The 20,460-nt window shown below is 35.0% G+C and overlaps 1 non-coding gene and 1 pseudogene across 1 annotated transcript; both read right to left on the bottom strand.

Annotated features, from left to right (window-relative positions):
* Positions 1–2,272: 2,272 nt before the first annotated feature.
* On the bottom strand, positions 2,273–2,379 carry LOC128292517 (small nucleolar RNA R71). The gene has a single exon (XR_008282502.1). It is a non-coding gene; the product is annotated as a small nucleolar RNA R71 (small nucleolar RNA).
* Positions 2,380–11,817: 9,438 nt separating this feature from the next.
* LOC108458505 (protein SIEVE ELEMENT OCCLUSION B-like) lies at positions 11,818–19,599 on the bottom strand (annotated as a pseudogene).
* Between the last annotated feature and the right edge of the window lie 861 nt (positions 19,600–20,460).

The following is a 20,460-nucleotide window of genomic DNA, read 5'->3' as shown; positions in this document are numbered from 1 at the left end:
ATTAGTTTTGGATAGTTTTAATTCTGGCACTTGTTTGTAATTTAGTAATTAGCTTTATTTTTCTAAGTTTGGTAATTTATTAAATTAATCTCGATTCTAACCCTCTTTTTCAGCCTTTATCCACACCTTTAACCTAGAGCCCCATTATAACCCTGTTAAAGACCTTTAGATTTGTGTATCATTTCATTTATAGTGGTGGAGATTTGATCTTCATGCAAGCCCATGGTAATAACTTTTCATGTTTGACTATTCAGTCCTTAATTATTAAACCTTAAACACTTTGAGTGATTTGAGTGAATCTTTAGTGAGGATGTCTTCAAGCATTTGAGTGCTTAATTATAAATTATGGTTGATTTTAGCACTATAAATGCTTGAGGACACGTGCAGGCCACACGGGCTGATTTCACCTTAAAAGAAATAGGCTGATTTTAGTGTTGCACACGGGCAGGCCACACGCCCGTGTGTCATGGCGTTGTCAACATTAAACCACATCAGAATTGCACACGGCCTAAGTGCCTTCACACGGGCGTGGCACACGACCGTGTCCCTGTCGAGCTCAAGTCTAATTCTATTCGGAAAAGGCTAATTTTGGGCATTCTAAAGTCTATATAAACACCCTAGAAGAGGATCAAGCCAGAGACAGAGAGCAGAAGGTAGAGAATACTCGAAGACAGCCATCGGAATCAGCTCGGAAGCAGGATCTACTTCAAGACTAAAGATTTCCATTCAATTTCCTTAGAAGTTCTTTGGGTTTTCTTTATGTTTTGTTATTTTCCCAATTTTGAGATGTTTTCCCCCATTGTTATGAACTAAACTCCCTAAATACCTACGGGAGATGAAACCCAAGATAGATCTTATTACTATTGAATTATATGATAAATACTTGTTCTTATTCTTAATTATAAGTTTTAATCCTTGCTTTAATATTTCAGGATATTAATTCAGGTTTTGATTTGCTTATTCAGTGGAGCAAAAGTCCTTGTTTAAGAGTAGATCTAGCATAATTAAGCAGAGTTGAATGCAATCCTAGACATAGGACAACATAAATATGCTGGATTAGAGTCAAATCTAATAAGGGAATCCATAGATCAAGTCAGTACGACAATAGGGGTTTTAATTAGAAAGAGATTTCAATTAATCAACCTAGAGTTAGTTGTTTTTAGTCACGAGAGAGATATTAACATAAATCAGGGATTTCTACGGATTAAGTCAAGTGATTAAATCGTCTAATTCAGAAGTAATAAGTGAAGTCTAGGCGGATTCTTCCTTGGGTATTGTCTTTTCTATCTGTTTTCCAAAAGTATTTTCCAACTTTTATCTCTGTCGTGTTCTTAGTTAATTAAATAGTTAATCTTAGTTTAATTTTTAAGCTAGCTAATAAAAAGATAGTAATTACTAATACTTTTAGTCCTTATGGATACGATATTTCTGATCTCACTACAACTATACTACTGTTTGATAGGTGCGCTTGCCTTAGTTGAAATTTTTAGTTAGTTTAGAGACCATCACTATACTACCATTCGATAGGTGCACTTGCCTTTGTCGTATTTTAGTTATTTTGTGACGTCATCAAGTTTTTGTCATCGTTTTCGGGGATTAAAATATTAGGAACACTGAATTTTTATTACTTTAACCATTTTCTTATTTTTACTTTAATTTACTAATTTTTCTTTTATTTTCTTCTGGCAGGTTCCTTTAGTTTATGACTAGAAGAAACCTATCAGGACCTCTAGTACTCGACAGTGAGATCGAAAGTACAACTCGCAAAAACCATAGAGTAACGAGGCAGAGTCGATAGAGTACAATAGAAAAGCAAGAGGACATTGTTATTAATACCGAGGAGATGACAGAAAATCATAATAATCAGCTACCTCCTGTGGTTGCTGTAAATCCTGTAAATCTGAATCTGCTCCACTTACTATGTACGATTATGCCAAGCCCAATTTAACTAGGGCTGAATCGAGTATTGTTAGACCTATTGTTGCTGCAAATAATTTTGAACTGAAACCTAACACTATTCAAATGATTCAACAGTTTGTTCAGTATGATGGTTTGCAGGACGAAGACCTAAATGCTCATTTGGCTAATTTCTTGGAATTTTGCGACACTTTTAAAATTAATTGTGTTTTTGATGATGTCATTTGCCTTCGGTTGTTTCCCTTTTCATTGAGAAATAAGGCTAAATAGTGATTGAACTCCCTACCACGAGGTTCTATCACTACATGGGAGCAAATGACCGAAAAATTCTTGTTGAAGTACTTTCCACCAGCTAAGACAGCCAAATGATATCTCTTTCTTCGTGAAAATGGATCTAGAGACTTTATATGATGCATATGAGAGGTATAAGGATTTATTGAGAAGGTGCCCTCACCATGGGTTACCTCTATGGCTACAGGTTCAAACTTTCTACAACAGTTTGAACCCCTCAACTAGGTAATTGATCGATGCATCCGTACGTGGGACTTTAAATAATAAAACACCTGAGGAGGCTTATGTGTTTATAGAGGAGATGTCACTAAATAATTATCAGTGGCAAGTCATGAGGAAAATACAGTCACCATATTGTCAAATTAGGTAGAACTTTTGAATAAAAAGATTGATGGTTTATATGGTTCTACGCAGGTACATCCGTTGATGCAATATATCGCAAATGAAGGAGGGAACCATCCAGAAAATCGATCCTACAACCTAAGCACAGAAGACAAACAAGTTAACTATATGGGTAATAATTCTAGACCTCAGAATAATCCTTATAGTAACACTTATAATGTAGGTTAGAGGAACCATCCAAAGAGGAGCCATCCAAACTTCTCTTGGGGTGGTCAAGGAAATCAAAGAACACAACCCCTTCTGGGCTTTCGACTATCTTACCAATAGGAGAAAAAGTCGAACCTTGAGGAGATGTTGGAAAAGTTTATTGTGGTGTCACAAACTCATTTCCAAAACACCAAAACAACACTCAAAAATCAACAAGCGTTGATTCAAAGGCTTGAGAATAAAACTGGTCAATTAGCAAAGATGATTTCAGAACAACCGCAAGGTAGCTTGCCAAGCAACACAAAAACTAACCTAAGAGAGCATCTTTATACGATCAGTGTTCGAGATGAAGAAGGGTTAACTGAATCTGAATCTGAACTGAGGCAAGAAACTATGGTAAGTAATGGTAAGGTTGAGGTAAGCCAAAATAAGAAAGATTCAGTCGGTAAGGAATATAAACCTCGTGTGCCATATCCAAATGCGACAAGGAAAAACCACACAAACGAACAATTCGGTAAATTCCTTAAATTGTTGAAAAAATTATATATTAACTTACCGTTTATTGAAGCTTTTTTGTAGATGCCAAATTTCGTTAAATTTTGAAAGGAGATTTTATCAAATAAGAGGAAGTTAGATGATTCATTGCACATGAAACTAAATGTAGTGTGCTCAGCCATTTTACAGAATAAACTACCCAACAAATTGAAAGATCCAGGGAGTTTTACTATTCCTTGTTTAATTGGTAGTTTAAGTGTTAATAATGCTTTGGATGATTTAGGGGCTAGTATTAATGTCATGCCCTACAAAATGTTTAAGCAACTAGGTCTTGGGAAACCTAAACAAACTAGGATGAGCATCCAATTGGTAGATAGAACAATTAGATTTCCTAGAGGTATTGTTGGAGATGTACTCGTCAAAATTGATAAATTTATTTTCCCAGTTGATTTTGTTGTTTTAGACATGGATGAGGATAGTGACGTACCGTTGATTTTAAGACGACCCTTTTTAGCAACTGCTAGAACTATCATAGATGTTGGTACAGGTAAGTTAATATTTCGTGTAGGTGATGACACGATTAAACTCCAAGCTCATGACTCTGTTAGGATATCTAGTGATTGAGATGATATTACGAGTTCTGTTAATGTTAATAACCTTGTGGCTCAACATTCTTTGCAAGAAACACCTCGGGAAAATGTGACAGAGCCGCAGTCCAGTTTACATGACAAAAACAGAACAAACCATGAAGAAAGAAGATTACAAATCGATGAACTAGATAAATGGCGGACACAAGTCAAGGAGAAACCTAGAATACATGATGAACCAAAGCGACTCAATGACGAGCTTAAGGATGGGACAAACCAAGTTAAGGTTGGCGATCAGGTGTTGTTGGATAAAACAGACCCTCGATTTATCACTTCAGAGCTTAATGGAAACAGAGCAACTCCTTTTATGGTACTGAATATTTTTCCATACGGTACAATTGAGGTAAATCATTCTAAATTTGACATTTTCAAGGTAAATATTACTCGACTAAAACCTTATGTTGATAATAGAATTGACAGCGAGAAAGAGGAGTTTTGACTCCGTAAACCACCGTAATAGTGCGAATACAAGGTAAGTCGAACTTAGACTTTAAATAAGCACTTATTGGGAGGCAACCCGAGTGTTAACACTGCTAATTTTCTTAACGTTATTTCATGATATTTTTTTAAAACAATTAATTAGTTTTCAAAATCTAAAAAAAAAAGTGTGTTTTTGACCCACACGGGCGTGTGAGATCTCACATAGGCGTGGGAGAAGTGAAGGAAAACACACACGGCCAGACGACATGGCCATGTGACCCACACTGCTTGGACACACGAGCGTGTCTTAGGCCATGTGAAACCTGGAGCTAATTTTTTTCAAAGTCAGAGAGTTACACGGGTAAGGTACACAGCCGTGTGACCTACACAGCCTGACCACACAGGCATGTGGGATCTCACATGGGCGTGGAAGAAGTAAAGGAAAACACACATGGTGTGGCACATGGCCATGTGACCCACACGGCCTGGACACACGGGCATGTCCATGGCCATGTGAAAACTGGGTTAATCACCCCAATTTTATTTTATTTATTATTAATTTTATTTTACTAATTAATTAATTAATTAATTTATTATTCTTATACTTATATTTTTAATTTTTATATTTTTAATTTATATATATATATATATATTTTATTTTTATTTTGCTATTTCTATTTTATTTTTTCGTTTTTTACTATTACCATTACAATTACCTTTAAGTTTACTGGTATCATTGAGTTTATTATTATTATTATTATTATTATTATTATTATTATTATTATTATTATTATTATTTTATCTTTCTTTTTAATTTTGTTTTAGTTCTTTTATTTTTTTATTTTCTTCAACTTATTTTCATTATTATCTTTTGAAATATTTATGGTTGTTTCTAATCGAGTTATAAACCCTTAATCTTCTTTATTATTTGTGTTTATTTTCTTGTTACTTTGCTCAGAATCATGAGTTACATTTAGATTTGACTGCAATTTCGCTTTTCACTACTTGAAGATTTCATCCAATATTCAGGGCAGTTTCAGTTTTATCCCTCTCTTATGATATTATGTTTATACTGTGATTATATATGTTTGTACATTGAGGAAAATGTACATCTTAAGTGTGGGGAGGTTATTTATAGAATTATTAGAAAATCCCTAAAATATGTCTTGTGTTTTAAGTAATTTTCTCACATTACTATTAGAATGAATTCTTATTGATTTATGATTATCATTGATGTGTTTTAGATTAAATTTATAGGTAATTGTGCATTGATTGTTTAAACTTTAAGACACTAGAGAATCAAGCATGATAAGTCTATTTTCAAAATTAAAAATTTTAGGTTGATTCCTTAAATTGAAGTATTACCTTGAAGTTTGAGATTTGCAAGATTAACATCAAAAACCATAATTTGTGTGAGATTTTGAGCCTTTAGAGCATACACTTTTCTTGCTATTCTATTATTGGTTATGAGTGTGTCAATACTGATTGGTTATTCTAGAACTTGCTTCGATTATACATGTCGAGACCACACCTTTGATTTGATATACAGAGATGATAAAGGCACCTAGGTTTTAGCCCATTTATCCCATAAGTCTACCTTCATAATTAACCCTTAGTGAATCTCCTTTAAGCCTAACAAACCGTTTCTTGATTTACCCATTAATATTAACCCATAACTCATTTTTAATTCATTGAAAATTGTTTCCCATTTTATTGACTCCCTTTTTGTCGAGATTTGATTTGGTTAGTTGCTTAACTATGTTCTTTTGTTTCAGTTGTTAAAATTTCTCTTATTATCCATTGTTCTCAAAACAAATGAAAAAAAATGAAAAAAAATATATTTATGTTGATTATTACTAGTTCTATGTTTTTGAGATTAAGTAGTTAATTTCATATTCTGAGAAGAAGCTCGTGTTATTCTTTAATAATTTTGATTGATGTACTTATTCAGCATTAGTTTATTTTTCTAGTTAGGTAATTTATCAATTCGATCTCGATTCTAACCTACTTTTTCAACCTTTATCCACACCTTTAACTGAAGCCCCATTACAACCCTTTAAAGACCTTTTGATTTGTGTATTATATCATTTTATAGTGGTGGAGATTTGATTTTCATGCAAGCCTATGGTAATGACTTTTCATAATTGACTTTTGAGTGCTTAATTTTTGAACCTTAAACACTTTGAGTGATTTGAATGAATCTTTAGGGAGGATGTAAAATCTTATCAATTTTAAATTAAAGGTGATTACTTAAATAAGGGGAGATACATATGTTTTCATGTCTTAAAAAAATGTGACTTAGATTGTTTGAATCTTTAGGGCTCTTTTAGTTGAATTATCAATGTGTGATTATTTTTGAATTATGACAAAACATTATTGATGAGGATTACAAGTTGAGAAAGGTTAATTTTAATTGTGAGTTGAGGATTTTGCTTGAGGACAAGCAAATGCTTAAGTGTGGGGATATTTGATAAGCCATAAAAGTAACATGTTTTTAATCTCATTCTTGATTCATTTTTGGATGATTTATTGTATGAATTAGTGAATTTGATGCTCCTAATCTTTTAAATTCATGTTTCTATACTTAGGTGAGCATAGGGGAGTGAAAGGAGAAAAAAACGAGCCAAAATTGGGCAAAAAGAGCTATTTCTAGGATCCACACGGCTTAGGCATTTCCACACGGGCTGGCCATACGCACATGTGCCAGTCTGTGTCGATTTCGCACCCCGCTTCACTGTTACGTGAAAAAACCCAATTTTTAGGGTTTTGTGAACTTCTAAAGTTTATAAAAACACACTAGAAGAGGACCTAAGGGGGGCACGCAGAGTAGAATGCAGAAATTACTCAAAGAACGCTGACAGACTCAACTCAGAAGCAGGATCTCCTTCAAGACTAAAGATCTCCATTCAATTTCTTTAGAAGTTTTTTGGGTTTCTTTATATTCTATTTTTTTTCCTATTTTAGAGATGTTTTCCTTTCCAAGTATGAACTAAATTCCTTAAATACCTAAAAAAGATGAAACTTATGATAGATCTTATTATTTGATTTTTCTAAAGTACAGGATAAATATTTGTTCTTGATCTCAATTATGTTTACTTACCTTCATGTTTAATGTTTTCAGGATATTAATTCGTGATTGATGTGCTTATTCAATGGAGCAAAAGTCCCTCTTTAAAAGTAGATCTGTCATAATTGAGTGGAGTTGCATGCAATCATAGAAATAGGACGACATAAATCTACCGGATTAGAGTTAAATCTAATAGGGGAATCCATAGATCGAGTTAATGCAACGATAGGGGTTTTGATTAGAAAGAGATTTCAATTAATCAATCAAGAGTTAGTTATTTTTACTCTCGAAAGATATATTAATATAATTTAGGGATTTCTATGGATCAAGTCAAATGAATAAATCATTTACTTCAGATTTAGAATAATAAGTGAAGTTTAGGTGGATTCTTTCCTGGGTATTGTCTCTCTCATATGTTTTCTTCAATTATTTTCCCAATTCGCTCTCTGTCGCTTAGTAATTAGTTTAATTTAATTTTAGATTAAAAACAACCCTTCAATTTATTGGCTAGATAATAAAAAGATAGTAATTACTAGTACTTTTAGTCCTCGTGGATAGGATATTCCTACTCACTGTAGCTATACTACCATTTGATAGGTACTCTTGCCTTTGTCGTATTTTAGTTAGTTTTTGATGTCATCAGTAAGTCTAATAAGCTAGTTCACATAATCATTAATCACAACAAGCTCTTTATACTAACATTAAAACATGACAATCACATTTCATAAGTCATTTGCTAATTCAACTAATGTAATGGCACATTTCATTTCAATTTCTCAAATCAAGAGTTCATTGATCATATAAAATCAATATTCATGGTTCAATCCACCATTTCATGTTCCATTCCACATTTCATTTCCATTTCAGTATCAATTACTATTTCAATATTATCTACCATTTCAATGTCATTACCTCTATTTTACTGTTTATTTCTCTATTAACACGATCGGACACTGATGGATACACGGATCCAACCAACCCACCAGTTTGGCACCCAGTGCCTTATCGGATAAATCTGAAGCAAATAGTTACTCCCAACGTTGTAAGTAAGTTAACATCCAGTGTCTCATCGGTTAAACCAAAGCAAATTGGCACCCAATACCTTATTGACTCGTAGTCGAACTAATCCCTAAACTATTCATATCCTATGACATACCAACTATATCTGACTTTGCCCGGACCGTTAATAGGTATTTGTTTCATATTTTATTACCATCCAATATCGTATTTCACATTTATCTCTTTATGAACACACTTATCCAACATATATAGCAACAACCATCATTTCAATATATGCTTAATTTTCAAATTTATATAAATACCCACATTTTTTAAATATATTCAATTTAGTTCTCAAAATCATCAATCAATTCAATTCAATCCCATAAAAGCTTATCATGTTAAAATGCATCACCTTAATTTCTTACCATGCCACAATAGTTCAAAGTGCATCAATTTACAAGTAGTTTGGATTATAGAAATACAAACCGTAAACTCTAAGCTATTCGTCAAAAACTTTATATTTTCCTTTCTTTTTCGAGGAATTCGGGTCAACCTTAGCTACAAATTAAAAACAACACCTAAAATCATCAATGTATAGCCATTTTCACATTCAATTTCTAAATTATGAAACTTTTTCATATTATTCAATTTAGTCCCTAAAACTTTGACTAGCTTAACTTTAAAATTTAACCTCCAATTTTTATACGAATTTCATTCTATGCCTAATTTAACTTCCTATTTCACATTTTTACCACTAAATTCAATTTTTTCATTTTAGTCCCTATTTCAAAAAATCATCAATCGGTTTTACAATTTAGTGCTTTTTCAACTCTAGTTTTAAAATCTATAAAACTAATCCTAGAATTTCAACTATTCATCCATGATAACTTTCTCAATCTTTAATAGTACTAAAAAATAAAACATGGGTCAGCTAGCCCAAGCTACCGAAATTCCGAAAACATAAAAATTACAAGAAAATGACTAAATTGCACTAACCAATTGAAGCTTGAAACTTAAACAACCCTAGCCATACGTTGAGTTCTTCTTCTCCCCTGTTTGGTGTGAATTTTTCATGAAGAAAGGTGAATAAAATTTGTTTCTTTCTCCAGCAACTTGTTTAATCATATTTTATTTTCATTTTATTTTTGCTATTATATTTAATTAATGTTTAAAACATAAAAACATACATGTTTTTAATTCTGTAACCGGCCACTATATACATATTAAGGGTATATTTACTTTATAAGTCCCTTACATGAGTTCTAATTAAAGATTCCTTATGAAATTACACTTTTGATAGTTTTACATTTTAGTCCTTGTACTTAGATTAAGCACTAATTCAACAAAATTACCGAATCAAAATTCAATTTACTTCTAATATAACTCTATAAATATTTAATAAAAATATTTACACATTTGATTTACGTAATCGGGGTTCCAAAACCACATTTTCTAGTACCACTAAGTTCCAGGTCGTTACATAAGTAAGGGAACATAACAAGAAACAAAGCAAGGATAGTAACACATGAGTACGCTCAAGTAAAAGGAATTGATTTCGAGGAGATATTTGCACTGGTGGCAAGACTTGACGCTATCAGGATGTTGCCTGTTGTGACTACTTATCTTGACATCAAATTGTAATAGATGGATGTCAAGAATGCTTTCCTCAATAAATTATTAAAGGAAGAGATTTATGTGGTACAAAAAAAAGGTTTTAAGGATACTACACATCTTGGCTATGTGTACAAGTTAACTTAAGCCTTTTATGGTTTCAAACAGGTACCTCATGCTTGGTATGAGAGGCTAACTTAGTTCCTAATTAGTCAATTCTCGAAGAGGCTCAATTGATAAAGCATTATTTATTAAGAGATAGAGAGACACAACTACATTGGCTGAAATCTATGTGGATGACATTATATTTTGAGCAACCTCAACAGTTTCAAATGATAACTTTGTGAAGCTAATGTAGGGTGAGTTCGAAATGAGCATAGTTGGGGAATTACCATACTTTCTTGGGTTTCATATTAAAAAAATGAAAGATGAAACTTTACTTTCACAAAAGAAGTATGCTAAGAATCTCGTCAAGAAGTTGCATTGCAACCTTACATTTATTCCCAACCTTACACTATTTTGAGTTGTTTTGGCCTTTCTGAGCCCATTTTGGGTTCCGATCATCTCTGAGCAACCCCAAATCAATTCTAAATTATTGTAAATTATTTTTAAAACTTTAAAGTTTTCTAAAACATAATTTAATTATTTTATAAAAATGTTGTAAACTTTTAACTCTTAAATAATTTAAAATTTCCTAATTGTATCTGCTCTGGTGGTATCTCCCATCCGTAGTGGTCTTCTGGACTAGTTAATTTGTCACAAGTATTAGAATAATTTAACAATTACGAATTTAACAATTCTAATTAACAAGACAAATATTCTAATTTATCACATATGAGGTCTATATTTGACAAACCTAAATATTTATAATTAAAATAGATGATATGCAAAAAGAAGAAGAATAATAAATTAGAACTCACAAACTTGAAGAATCAAAACTTTGAAATCCCTTTAGCAACTTATGAGAAAAAGAAAACACAAAAATAAAATAACAGTAAAGGTGGTTATCACTAATTTTAAACCTATAAATATGTATTTATATACAGAAAAAATTGCATAAGGGAGAAAAGAAAAAAGTACCCTTAATTGAAACAGTTTATTTAGGTTTTTAGTAAATTTGCTTCACGAAAATTTAGGTCATTTTTGGGTACCTTCTTGAATTTTTTGGCCTCGAGTCATGAAATAAGTCCAATTAGGTCTTTCAATCATATTCAAAACAACATATTATGGGCCCAGTTTGAAATTTTGTAGCTCGAAATACGATTGAAATACTAAATAATTCAATTTACAAAATTTACCAAAATTAGTCATTAAACTTATTTTCCTTCAACTTTATCACCTAATCCATAAAAAATCAAATACAAGTCATAATAAAATAATTAAAAGCTAAAATAGTACAGTTCAAAAGAAAATTTATCACAAATAAATTACAATTTATGCACTTATCACAAAATAGTTTGTTGGTTAATTTGTAAGTCATGAGGAAATATAACACTTAGTTAAGCAAGTAAAGTGGCATTCATCCAAAGAAATGCCAAAGGAAAGGCAAAGCAAATGAAGTTCGTAGTCAAATAAAGTTGTCTGTTTATAACATCATATCCTTGACAATAATGTTGAAATCAAACATCATTATTTTACTTTTAACAATTAGACTTTTCCAACTTAGGCCTCAAAGTGGCGACTGGTAATACATGCCAACCACAAAACCTTAGCAGCCAAAGTGAAATTTAGAAATAAAAAAATTTTGTGTCCCATGGGAACATCATTATTTAGTGAGAACGGTAGATGAAAAAATAGTGATGAAATCCCGAACCGAGCTTAAAATAATGAGCCTGGAATGCCTTGCTCATCATGGCAGCAGATGAACGAGGTGTATTTCTCCATAATGTGGTGGCACTCTGGGCACCTCATGTTATTAGGGGTCCTTGTGATGGTCGGGAACTCGAACCGGTAGCAAGGGTGAGCAACATCATGAAGCTTGTCATGGTACTCCTTGAATGCCATACCGAATCCGTTTTCAGCTATGTTCACCTTCCATTCATCATAACCACCCAAAGTAGGCAAAACTGTAGTGGAATGGGCATTCACCACTATATCAAACCCTCTACTTAGCACTGCCCATCCACCTTCTCTGTCATAGCTAATGAACTTCTTTATTTGTTGCATCATTGGGTCCTGGTCATCATCCCTACCTAACTGAATCTTTGAAAATAACATGCTTTCTAACCTGGTCTCAAAGAACCACACCATAGCCAAGTCTTGCCAAGCATAGCTAAGCTTCTCCACATCGATAATTCCTATAATTTTCTTCACGTACTCTCTTTTCCTGCTTTCCCCCACATAGACCATCTCAAGAGGAAAACGAGACGCAGATGCAACACTGCGTGCTGAATTTGCAAATCTTCTTACCCACTCGACATCATCCCCTCCATACAAAAAAATGTATTTTTCTTCTTTAATCTGATCAAATTAGACAGAACAATTGAAGTTCAAATTTTAATGTTGGATGCATATACTTGTAGTAAAAGTAAACCTTTATGTACCATTATTTTTAAAATCTTAATGAAAAAACCTAAAATTTGGGAAAGTTTGAAGATATCATATATACCCAATTGAGGACCGTTGGGTCAATTCCATCAACCAGAAGATCAAGCCTCCAAGTTTCTTCCCTCCAAAGAGCTTCTTCTCTCAAACTAGTGAAGGGGAAAGCAGTGCTTCCCCAGATCCACATCATGTGAATTGCATTAGGGGAAACCACCTTCCCTTGAGGGTCGAGCACTACAAGGATTGGCTTGGTCCTGAAATGCCAAACCACCTGGATGAACCTGATGACCGGTTTCTTGATGTTGAAGTTGGCTAGCATGTGGCACCAAGACCAGCAAGCAGCAGACCATGCAGCTCGAGCCTAGTAGATGCAGTTGAAGAAACTATATCATTTTATTACTCTAAGTAGTTGTTATGTAATTTAGTTTGATTTCAACTTGTTGCTGATGTATTTGATGTGTTTAGGTAGTGATTGAGTTGAAAATCAAATTTGTTTAAGTGAACAAGTTAGTTTAACAAGTTTCAATGTATTTTTAGTGGAGTTAGGTAGATGTTTAGGTAAAATTGACTTGTAATGATTAGCCTATGTCTCTTATATGTAATGGCTTTATGCCAAAGTTTTTTTTTTTTGAATGAAATTCATTAGATTTTCTTTTCATATGCTCCAAAATATTTCTTGCTTTCAATTTTGTTCTGTTGTTTAAGCTCAAATCACCTCACTTGAATTTTCAATTTTTCTTCATTCTTTATTCGGATTCATTACTTTGTTATTTAAGCTTCAGGCTAAAATCCATACTCCATCCATATAAAGTGTCCCAAAACACCAACAATTGGTATCTAAAGCCATTGTCTTAGTGGACCTATCTTTGTACATCTACAAAAACTCTGGCTTCATCAGGTTTTTCTCCTGCAGCACCACCAGTCTTCAATGGTGAAGGGTTTCACATTCGGGTGGTCAAGATGAGGACCTACCTGTAGGCATTCGACCTATGGGAGGTGGTCAACTCAGATGTTGAACCAACACCACTCAGAGCCAACCCAATAGTGGCTCAGATTAGGCAACATGCTGATGAAAGGACCAAAAGGCATAAAGCCATGTCTTGCATTCAGAACTGTATCTCAGATGTGATCTTCACAAGGATCATGGACTGTGAGACACCAAAACAGGCCTGTGATAAGCTAAAGGAGGAGTTCCAAAAGACTGAGAGAACAAGGCTACAACAATTTCTGAACTTGAGAAGGGACTTCAAAAACTTGAAAATGAAGGAGGAAGAAACTGTTAAGCAGTACTCAGACAGAATTATGGCTGTGGTAAACAGTATAAGGCTCCTTGGAGAGCAGTTCAATGAAGCAAAGATAGTGGAGAAAGTGATATCTATCTTACCAGAGAGGTATGAGGCAAAAATATCATCCCTGGAAGATTCAAGGGACCTAACCAGCATCTCTTTGACAGAGCTGATTAATGCTCTCTATACACAAGAGCAAAGAAGAGCCAGTAGGCTCGAAGAGATCCAAAAAGGTGCTTTTCAAGCCAAAACAAAGACTGCTTCAAGTTATTTTATCAACAAGGGCAAGAAGACTTGGGGAGACAAACCAAAGTTAGATTTTTCAAGAAGATAGGATAGACCATGCAGGCATTGTAAGAAGCCTGGTCATCCAGAGGCCAAATGCTAGTTTAGGCTAGATATGCAGTGCCAATACTGCAAAAAGATTGGCCATGTTGAAAAGGTCTACAAAGAGAAGGGAAGACCAAGGCAGAACAACAGTAACCAAGGGCTGAAGCTCGGATAGCTGAAAAAGACAATGACCATTAGGAGCAGGTCTTCACAGTCACTTGCTCAACTGCTCAAGAGAAGGTCTCAAATGGGTGGCTCATAGACAGTGGCTGTACCAACCACATGACACCAGATGCTGCCATTTTTAAGTCATTGGACAGAAGCTACAAAACCAGATTTAAAGTTGGAAATGGTCACTTTATCAAGGCTGAAGGCAAAGGAGATGTCCTGATTTGGACTCCCCTAGGTAACAAGCTTATCTCAAATGTGTTGCTAGTTCCTGAAATTGACAGAAATCTATTGAATATAGCTTAACTGCTAGAGAAGGGCTATTCAGTTGTTTTCAAAGGTAGTGAGTGCAAAATCTGTGATCCAAGTGGATCCATGCTCATGACAGTAGCCATGACAGATAAAAGCTTTGTTGTTGACTGGAACAAAGCCTCAAACTCAGCTTACACAGCTTCTATTGATGAATCCAAGCTTTGGCATCAAAGACTTGGTCATGCAAACTTCAGATCAATGGCACAGATGGTCAGAGAATATTTGGCTGAAAATTTCATTGGTTCAGTTGAAAATGATGAAGTTTGTGAAGTGTGTCAGCTAGGAAAGTAGGCCAGACTGCCATTTCTTTCAAACAAGGCCTGGAGAGCCTCAGAGAAGCTCTAGCTCATCCATACAGATGTGTGTAGCCCCATGAAAACTAAATCACTCAATGGCAGCTGGTATTTCATTCTTTTCATTGATGATTTTTCAAGATATTGTTGAATTTGCTTCTTGAAGAACAAGTTAGAGGTAGCTTCGGTATTTTTGAAGGTTAAAGCTACTGTAGAGATTGAAACAGGTTGTAAGTTGAAGACCTTGAGGTCAGACAATGGATCTGAGTATACTTCATCCGGGTTTAATACCTTTTGCAATGAAGTAGGCATTAAACAACAGCTCACCAACACTTATACACCTCAACAAAATAGTGTAAGTGAAAGAAAGAATAGGAGCTAGATGAATATGGCCAGATGTTTGCTATTTGAGAAGAATTTTCCCAAAAACATGTGGGCTGAAGCAGTTAACACTGCTGTTTATATTCAGAACAGGCTTCCAACCAAGGCTTTGCCTCACAAAACAACATTTGAAGCCTGGTTCAGGTTCAAGCCATCACTGGCTCACCCGAAAGCCTTTGGTTGCTTGTGTTATGCACAAGTACCAGCTGTAAAAAGAGGCAAGCTGGATAAGAAAGCTCAAGCAAGCATTCTGGTAGGCTATAGCTCAGTCAAAAAGGGCTATAAGATCTTGGATCCTTCAACAAATAAGGTCCTTATAAGTAGAGATGTGGCATTCAATGAGAAAGCAAGTTGGAATTGGGACAAGAATGAGCCAAAGGTAGTTTCTGAGGATCTTATGGCTGATCAAACTGAGGCTGATCAAAATGGTCCTGAAATGGACATAGATGATGAGCCAGTCAGGGGTACAAGGACTTTGGCTGAAATTTATGAGAGGGCTTATGTTGCTCAAGAAGAACCAACCTGTTTTGAAGATGCTGAAGCTCATGAAGGCTGGAAACAAGCAATGGTTGATGAAATGACCATGATTAAGAAGAATCAGACATGGGAATTGGTTGAAAGACCAGCCAATAGGAAGGTTATTTGAGTAAAATGAGTCTATCGAGCCAAACACAATGCAGATGTGAGCTTGAACAAGTTAAAGGCTAGGCTAGTTGTGAAGGGTTTTAGCCAAAAGTATGGCCTGGAGTACCTGGAAACCTTTGCACTAGTAGCCAGGTTAGACACCATCAGGCTATTGGTTGCCTTAGCAGCTTAGATGGAGTGGAAAATCCACCAGCTTGATGTGAAGTCTACTTTTCTTAATGGTTTTCTTAAAGAAGAGATCTATGTTAAGCAACCTCAAGGCTTCAAAGTGACAGACAAGGAAGGCATGGTCCACAGGCTCAAGAAAGCCTTGTATGGCTTAAAACAGGCACCAAGGGCCTGGTATAGCAGAATTGATAGCTACCTACTCAGCTTGATATTTCAAAGAAGCTCCAGTGAGCCAACTTTGTATGTTAAGAAGAAAGGAGCTGTAACACAGCTTATTGTATCTTTGTATGTTGATGATATTTTGGTCACAAGAGGAGATCAAAAGATGTTGGCTGATTTCAAAGCCAAAATGAAGAACATGTTTGAGATGTCTGCCTTAGGCCAAATGACATATTTCCTAGGAATGGAAGTGTTCCAAACAGAAAATGGAATCTTCTTAGGGCAAAAAACTTTTACTGCAAAGATCCTAAGTAAGTTTTCTATGGAGAATTGCAAGGTAACAAGTACACCTGTGGCTATTGGAACAAAGCTATCGAGCCAGGGGGATGATAAAAGGGTTAGTGAGACCATCTACAGAAGCTTAATAGGCTGTTCGTTATATTTGACTGCCATAAGGCCAGACATTATGTATTCTGTCAGTTTGCTCTTAAGGTTTATGAATTGTTGCAATGAGGAGCATTTTAGATCAGCAAAAAGAGTACTCAGGTACATCAAAGGTACCTTGAGTTATGGCTTGTTGTATAGCAAGACTGATAGGCTAAGCCTAGATGGCTATATTGACAGTGACTGGGCAGGCTCAAAGGATGATATGAAGAGCACTTCAGGGTATGCCTTCACCCTAGGCTCAGCTATTTTTTGTTGGAGTTCGAAGAAGCAAAATATGGTTGCTCAGTCAACTGCTGAAGCGGAATATGTAGCAACTGCTAGGGCTGTGAATCAAGCCATATGGCTAAGGAAGATACTAGCATATCTAAATTTGCATCAAGAGGAAGCAACAGGGATTATGTGTGACAATCAATCCACTGTTGCAATTGCAAAGAATCCAGTTTTTCATGGTAGGACAAAACATTTCAGCTTTAAGCTTCATGTTGTGAGAGAAATGGAGCAAGCACATGAGGTGAAACTGATCATTGCAGTTCAGAGGAGCAACTTGCTGATATTTTCACAAAAGCTCTTAGTGTGACACAATTCCTTCATTTGAGAGCTGAAATGGGAGTATGCAACATGCTATCCAAGGAGGAGTGTTGAAGTTGGCCAGCAGGTGGCACCAAGACCAACAAGCAGCAGACTATGCAACTCGAGCCTAGTAGATGCAGTTGAAGAAACTATATCATTTTGTTACTCTAAGTAGTTGTTATGTAATTTAGTTTGATTTCAACTTGTTGCTGATGTATTTGATGTGTTTAGGTAGTGATTGAGTTGAAAATCAGCTTTGTTTAAGTGAACAAGTTAGTTTAACAAGTTTCAATGTATTTTTAGTGGAGTTAGGTAGATGTTTAGGTAAAACTGACTTGTAATGATTAGCCTATGTCTCTTATATGTAATGGTTTTATGCCAAAGTTTTTTTTTTTTGAATGAAATTCATCAGATTTTCTTTCCATATGCTCCAAAATATTTCTTGCTTTCAATTTTGTTCTGTTGTTTAAGCTCAAATCACCTCACTTGAATTTTCAAGTTTTCTTCATTCTTCATCCGGATTCATTACATTGTTATTTAAGCTTCAGGCTAAAATCCATACTTCATCCAGATAAAGTGTCCCAAAACACCAACACTTTATGAGCAAAGGGTCTTGGACTGAGTACCATGGCATGGTATTTTGTAGGTTCTCGAATTTGGTTTGCATTTATTCAGGCAATGGAATGATGGAATGGTCCACAATTGGGATCCAAACGACTTCATACTGACTCTCGAGTCTTTTTTCATGGATCATTGATTTATTATATATCTGCTCAAGAATTGCAAGCTCATCGCTGGCGAATTCAAGGCTTGAAATGAGCAAGAGCACATTTTTTCTTCTTAGCACGTCCAGGCTAACATGTTCAATGTCACACAACAAAAAATAAAATATATCCTACAATAGGTACATTTTAATAAAGATGAACAAAAAAACTATTATAATATGGTAAGAAAGCGATACTCGTCTCTTTGTAGCACCATCAAGAAGCGACAGTTTATCATCCTTGTTATAAATTAAGGCCTTGAAAACTTTCATGTTGTCGATGTGCAAGGCGTTCGGGTCAAAGAGTGTTAGAAGCACCTGATAAAATGCGGCATCTGTCTTTTCCTTTGCAATTGACAATGATCAAACCATCCCTTACTATTTTCAATTAGTTTCTTTGGAGTTAAATAATATTTTATAAGACAAATTCCAGCCATATATTGGTAGCAAAGGTTCAGCTGCTACCTTAGGAGTTCATATATGTTTCTAAGTTTGTGAGCCAAGGTTGACAGCTCCCACAACTCTGTCGTTGATATACCAAACCTGAAATCAAAGTAAACTATTAATCTAAGAAGTATTAACCTACCAAACTCACAACATTGTTATAAATAAGTACTATATAAAGATGAAGCCAAACATACTCATGACCCATGCTAGAGAGGTTGGAAATTTGAGTTGCACAAGCCACCATGCTCCTGATGGTCCAATAGACAGTAGTTGGGAAGAGGTTCATGGTAGTCACCAATACCGGTACATCCTGAGAAATGTACGTTGATGGCAGTTGTGTGAACTGAACAACACATTTAGTAACATCTATCATTACCCAAATCAAATTGTTAAGAACATCAAATCGGGGTTTCAAAGGAGCTGTGTGCTCTAGGAGAGATGGAAATTGCCTTAAGATTGTCATTGACTTGGCAAGTTGGTTAGTTGAGTAAATCTGAGCAAGAAGCCAGAATTCTCCATAGTTCAAGGTAAAGGCTGATAGGGATAATACTAGCTTAGCATCCCATGTATAGCTTGATAGTAAGTTGAATATTGCAGTTGTTGTTGCATGTTTATCCGAATCCCCAAAAGCCTTGTATGATAGTTGGTAGTTAAATATACATGTTATTATATACGAATAACAAATATGCAATGATTTTACTAGTTAAAATAGAAAAAAGAGAGAGAGAGAGAGTTTTCTGAAAATAATTTTCAGAACCTCGGAGGCAATTCGGTCAATGGTATATGTAAGAGCTTCAAGCATAGCTATATGGTTTACTTGTAGGGCTTTCTCTTCCATTTTGGTTTGAGCTTGAGTAGTACCTTGCAACAAACAATAGAAAGTATGAGCATTTTCAATCATTGATTTAAACAGGATAACATGCAGCATATGTTATACCTTAACAAGAAAATCAACATGCTAGGTAGCTCGATTGAGGATGTTCTCAACCAGATTGAGTAGAGGTCTAACATCAAATTCTCGACCATCAAGAGCATGAGTTGCCAATATTTGCTTCATCATCACATTGTCATATGACAAGCTTAACATGCTCTCACAGTCACTTCAGATGAATGCATGAGAACCACTATGACCCTTCATGAGTGCCTCACCTGTACTAAGTTTGCTGATACTAGCACCGGGAACGCCCATGTGTTGCTGACCAACATAAGTGTTATTGAGGAGTGGCTGATAAGTAGTACCTCGATTTCCAAGGAATGCCTGAGCAGCCTCAGCAGCACCCGAATTATTAGTGAGTGCTTGAGAAGCACCAGGGTTATGGAAGAGTGCCTGAGATCCAATAGTAAGATTGTTGGTAGGTGCGGTCAGTGGTGCCTGGAGAGCCCCAGAGGTAGTCTTCTTCTGCTGATCCATTGGATATACTAGAGAGGAAAAATATAAAACTTGAGTATGGTTGCAGAAGGGAAGAGATGGCTTGTGCCTTAGTTAGCATCAAACAAGTCTATTTATAGTCATTGTAAAAGGAATAAAGGCTAATTGAATCAACTTCCTTTCTTAGCCAATTAAATTATTGGATTATTAACAGTATTTATTTTGCTTTATGTGGTCCTTCAGTCCCACCTCTTCTCACTTTATTTTCTTTTGTTTGGTATTTTACTGCAGTGTTTAAAAAACGTAAATTGATTGTCATCAATTCCAAAGAAACAAAGACCAGCACTTATTTCCCAATTATTCATGCAGTCGTTGAGAGCACCAAAAATATTCTATTCCATACAAAATAATAAAAAAAACAGTAAAGGGGAAGTAGGGTCGAATCCTCAGGGACCAGATTACACGAATGCTTGTTTCTCGAAATCTGGGCAGAAACGTGCCCAAGAAAACCTACGTTCCTAAAAAAAATCAAAAAAATGAAATTAAAAGTTGAATTGAAATTTCAGAAATTAAAAGTAA

This window comes from Gossypium arboreum, chromosome 4, assembly GCF_025698485.1.
Source record: "Gossypium arboreum isolate Shixiya-1 chromosome 4, ASM2569848v2, whole genome shotgun sequence".
In the NCBI taxonomy this organism is placed as follows: Eukaryota; Viridiplantae; Streptophyta; class Magnoliopsida; order Malvales; family Malvaceae; genus Gossypium; species Gossypium arboreum.
The sequence above is the reverse complement of the archived record's forward strand: the minus strand, read 5'-3'. Positions and strand labels throughout refer to the sequence as shown.